The sequence below is a fragment of the Quercus lobata genome, chromosome 8 (assembly GCF_001633185.2).
Source record: "Quercus lobata isolate SW786 chromosome 8, ValleyOak3.0 Primary Assembly, whole genome shotgun sequence".
Lineage (NCBI taxonomy): Eukaryota > Viridiplantae > Streptophyta > Magnoliopsida > Fagales > Fagaceae > Quercus > Quercus lobata.
In genome coordinates this window covers 31,998,610-32,004,221 of record NC_044911.1, presented here as the reverse complement: position 1 = coordinate 32,004,221, position 5,612 = coordinate 31,998,610, and the positions used below count along the sequence as shown (strand labels likewise).

The following is a 5,612-nucleotide window of genomic DNA, read 5'->3' as shown; positions in this document are numbered from 1 at the left end:
TAGATGACAGATTAGTGGGAATGGTGCTTTCTCTCATCTGCCTTTTCCGAGTGAAGCCTTTAATGTTTACTCTTCTCAGACGAACTCCTTTGCACATTTTCATTCTGAGACAGTCTAGTTTCTTCTTAGCCAAACTGAGATCTTTTTCAATAGTCATCATAAGAGAATTCAAATAACTTTTAGACTTGTATTTTCTGAAACACTCAATCAAAAAGAGATTAGAAAAACAAAATGTATTTGAAAACATAGATCTCTTCAAGCTGGTTACAGTCATGACAACAGGGGTCAATGGATCAACACAGCAAAGATTAAACCCTAATCAGAGTGTGCCTACTCTGATACCACTTGATAAGCCACAAACTAAATGACCCATTGTGATAGAAATTAATTAATTAATTAGCCAAGTTATTAATTAATCAATTTATCATGCAAATGTGTGGTAGTACAAACAAATCACCAATAAACTAAATATGCAGCGGAAAATAAATAACACGGTGATTTATTTACGAATGGGGAAACCCTAATGACAAAAACCCCACCAGGTGATTTTCAGGTCACCACTCCCGAAACTCCACTATTATCACAACAAGCGGTTACAAGTAAAGGAATCCAAGTACCTTACCAACCTACAATTAAACCCTTACCCCAATACCCAATTGGACTTATTCTGTAGTGACAGTTCCCCTTTCAGATGCACGACTCCCAGTACGTGACTAACCAATTGTGCGGATCTCAGTACGTGACTTCAATCACCAACTAAGAAGGTTGTTGGTTGCAAATTTCTTCAGTTTATCCATACGATGAAGATCAAGAAGATGCTTGGTCACAAAACCCTATAGTGCACATACACAGCAACTTCTTCAAGAGAAAGAGATGAACTAGGGCAAGAATTTCATCTCTGGTCACAATTTGCTTGAACAAAGTTTGCTCAAGGCTTGTGCAACTTGTGAACACTTTGACGGCTCTTAAACTGATCCTTTTATATGTCTAGGGTTAAGAGAAAAGAAAGCTCAAAGACACATTCATGGATCCCAAGAACATCATATTAGAATTCTGACAATCTTAAATCTCGACAGATAGTAGGTGTCGAGCAGATGTCGAGCAGGTGTCGAGAACACCGAATGAAGAACAGCTTCCTTAAGCTCGATAGATGCAGTTGTCGAGCTTTAAGGATTTTGCACTTTGAATTTGTTTTCTTGAACAGACTTGAAAACTTCAATACTTGATCTTGAAATAAGGTTTCTTGAAGTATTTAAAACATCCTAAATCTAGCCAAATACAAGTAAAATGTGTTTTGTCAAAGGATAAGCCAATTAAATAAAATCATGACATATGTTCTTAACATGTGAAACACATATGTCCTAACAGGCACCTCATTGAAACCATAATAACTCTGTTATCTCAACCCTTTATATCCACTACTTACTGGTCATATGTTGTTCTTACAGCAGTTTCACTAATAAACTTACTTCCCACTTCTGTTTTGAACACTGTTTCCCTTTGGTACAAGCTCTATTCTTCTCATCCTGATCTATCATGGTTAAAAGTTTTTGGCTATGCATGTTATCCACGTCTCAGACCTTACACTACTCATAAGCTTGAGCCTAGAACCAAGGAGTGTCTATTCTTAGGATATTCCTCTAATTCTAAAGGGTATCTCTGTCTTGATGTTCAATCTCAGCATCTTTACACCTCTAGGCATGTGTTGTTCAATGAATCCAAATTTCCCTTCACTTCTCTTTCTACTTCTTTTACTTATTCATCTTCTCCAACTTCAACTATATTAAATTCACTTTGGTTATCAAATCTCCTTTATCTTCACTCTTCAAATCAACTTTCTTTATTGGGTCCTTATATACCACAATCTATTCCTTCTATGACTGCCACACCATCCACTCCTTCACTGCCTACCACACAATCCACTCCTCCTGCTATGCTTGCTACCCCATCTCTCCCTCACTCTGCTCCATTACATACTCCTATAGATACCTTAACTATTGTCCTTGTCACTATTGCTTCATTACCTACAATTTCTTCCTCTGCTATTTCATCTATTCCTCCTATCACGCTTGAAGTTTCCACTACCACTGTCAGTAATCTGTATCCTATGCAAACTAGATCCAATAGTAGCATTACTAAGCCTAACACCAATTTATGCTATAAAACCATTTTGGACTACACCTACACAGAACCCCCATCCTTCAAAATTGCATCTAAATACCCTAAATGGTATGAGGTAATGGATGCTGAGTTTCAGGCCTTAAAAAAACAAAACACTTGGAATTTAGTTCCTGCTCCTCCTCATGCAAACTTGGTTGGATGCAAGTGAGTTTTTAAGCTTAAATTCAACAGTGATGGCTCAATTGCTCATTACAAGGCAAGGCTTGTAGCAAAAGGTTTTCATCAACAGGCAGGCATAAACTATTCTGAAACTTTTAGTCCAATGATCAAGCCTGCTACTGTAAGGCTTGTTTTGGCAATTGTTTTTAGTTGCAATTGGCCTTTATGACAGCTAGATGTGTCTAATGCTTTCTTGCATTGATTTCTCAAGGAAGAGGTGTATATGCAACAGCCTCTTGGGTATGTGGACCCTGCTTATCCAAGCTATGTGTGTAAACTGTATAAGTCCTTGTATGGTCTTGAACAAGCCCCTCGGGCCTGGTTTGAGAGATTCACATTTCATCTTCTCCATCTTGGATTCACTGCTTCTATGGCTGACAGTTCCTTTTTCATTTTTCATTCTACAAGCACCATCATCTATTTGCTACTATATGTAGATGATATCATTATAACTGGGAACAATTCTGCTCATATTGCTCAACTTATTGTAGCCTTAAGTACAATTTTTGAACTTAGGGATCTCAGATCACTCAATTATTTCTTGGGCGTACAGATTTCTCACTCTAAATTTGGCATTACTCTCACTCAGTCCAAGTATGCTTTTGATATCCTTTATAGATTTCATATGGAGAATTCGAAGCCTACTACGACTCCATGCTGTCCATCCACCAAATTACTTCCTTATGATGGTGTTTCTCTCTTTGATCCCACTGTGTATAGAAGTATGGTGGGTGCTCTTTAGTACTTGACTTTTACATGTTATCTTGCCTTTAGTTTTCACCAGCTTTGCAAATTTATGAGTAGACCCACATCTACTCACTTAGAAGCTACAAAACGTGTTCTTCGATATATTCAAGGAATCTTGCATCATGGCATTTCTTTTACACCTGGTCCATTGACTCTCACAGCATTTTTAGGTGTGGATTGGGCCGAAGATCCCACTAACCGTTGCTCAACCACTGGTCTTCTTGTTTCTTGGTCCCTCTCCTATTTCATGGTCCACCAAAAAGCAGAGTACTTTATCTCGTTCTTCCATAGAGGCTGAATGTTGAGCTTTAGCCACCACAGCTGCAGAGATCTCTTGGCTTCGAATTTTGTTCAATGAATTGTGAATTTTCTTCCTCATGTGCCAGTCCTTTGGTGAGATGTTGCGTTATCTGCTAATCCTGTTTTTCACTCTCGCACAAAGCATATGGAAATCGATTTTTATTATGTTCATGAGAAAGTTTTGCGTAGAGATTTATGTGTTCATTTTGTTTCTGGTAAAGATAATTTTGCAGACATCTTCACTAAACCCCTGCCTACTCTTTCTTTCCTTCATCAACGGCATAAACTCCTAGTGGATTCTTCCTCCTATTGTTTGAGGGGGTATGTTGCAGATGAAGCTTCATCTGGGTTGAAGAATAGCTCGAGGAGGAAGAAGAAATCAGAAGTTACTGTTGAGATTTGAAGGCAGTTTCTAATCTGATGAAATGCACTGTTCTACTAAAGGCATCTAATGCAAAATGCCCGTTTTCACTTATGCATTTGATTGTGTATAACTCTGCCTAAACGGTGTCGTGAGTGTGCCTTTGAAGAGCAGTTGAAGATGGTGCGAAAATCAGTTGAGTAAACAGTTTCTTCTCCTTGGTTTCACAAAGCTAATCCGCATAATGTGGAACCTAAAGTTATTCAGTTATTCTCATAAGCTTTGTACTATAAATAGTGAGATTAGCTTCAATTTGTAAATCAGCAAGAAATACAATTTTTCTATTCATTCAGCTCTCTCTCTCTCTCTGTGTGTTATACTCAAAGTCAATCTCTGTTTTGTTCTTGCTTCAATACAAAATTCTATTTCATAAAGAAAATTTTCACCACCCTCCCTCTGTTCTGTTTGTTGTTTGCAAAAACTACTTTATGGACCTTAATTTTGAAGACCAATTTTGTTTTAGTTGCCACAAAAATAATTCAATCAATTTAATCTTTAGTTGTTTCAACGTACATACCCTCATTTGACTCACATAAAATGCTGACATATTCAACATATTTTTTATATCCTCAATTTTAGGACTAATTCAATTTTTTGTGTTAATTTTGTCTATATTTTTTGACTTTGTTCTCAACATCTATCTCCCGAAAAATGCCAACATACAAAAGTGTTGACTCATTTAATGGATTGTTTAGGTGTTGCTGAATCAAAATAGAAAATGATAGCAGCAACAATCATACAAAACCAAACAAAAAAGCAGAAAAGTACCTAAATGGAATTGGACAAAATTCCAAAAAAGTTATGACCCCGTTTTACCCTACCATAAATTAAGTTTTCTCAAAGCAAGAAAACCAAGAAAAAACCCTAGCTAGTTCCACCCCAAATGCCACCCACTCAAAAAAACTCCACTGGGCTAAACCTACACAATTTGTGCCAAATCCAAGAATTATTTTAGAATAAAAAATGAAGTTTGACCATGTTTAACTAAGTTTGACCAAACTTTAACCAATTTTAACCATTTTTGACGGCCTATATTTAATTTAAGATCCAACCGTTTAGTCTTGTATTAAAGATATATAAATTTTTTCAATTGAATTTAAATCCAACTGTGGATCACCAAATTGAGGGTGGCAAGTAATGATAATGTGCCACCACCAGCCAAAGATTCGACCATTTTATCGAAGCAATTCTTATACTAAAGTCTTAAATTGAAACACTAATCATAGTTGGATACATAGAGTCGTATCAAACTATATATGATCTATTCATTCTTTAATAATTAAAGTAAATGAAAATGTTTCTATCAAAGAAAAAAAAATGTTAGGTGTGCAATTATTTTAGGGCAGTTGCACTTGGCGCAACATATAATATACCATTTACTAGCTGTATGAAGCATGGTAATATATTAAGAATAGTGTTTGTTACACAATTTGTTGAAAATTGTAACTTCAAGTCACAGTTTTAGTTACTTTATAAATGTGTTTGTAGCAACTTTTTCTCATGTACTAACATGTCTTCATTTTAATATTGAAAACTAAGCTGAGAAGAGAAGAGGGAGGACCAACGTTTTGGCACTTATAATTGCTTGCCCAATATTAGATATTAGATATTTGTATACTCTGTGAAATTAGGTACAAAATTCCTAGCCAAAGATTCCACTCTTCTAGCTCTGCGGGTCAACCAATCGCAGCATGATGACATTTGGAAACGGATTTGGGGACTCTCTGTCCCAAACAAAGTCAGAAATTTCTTATGGCATACTTGTCGAGAAGCGATCCCTGTCAAGCGAAGTCTATGGAAGAAA

The 5,612-nt window shown here is 36.4% G+C and overlaps 1 long non-coding RNA gene across 1 annotated transcript; it reads left to right on the top strand.

The window, feature by feature from the left end:
- The first annotated feature begins 3,119 nt into the window (after positions 1-3,119).
- LOC115954466 lies at positions 3,120-4,100 on the top strand. The gene is made up of 2 exons (XR_004083916.1): positions 3,120-3,480; positions 3,609-4,100. It is a non-coding gene; the product is annotated as an uncharacterized LOC115954466 (long non-coding RNA).
- The last annotated feature ends 1,512 nt before the right edge of the window (positions 4,101-5,612 follow it).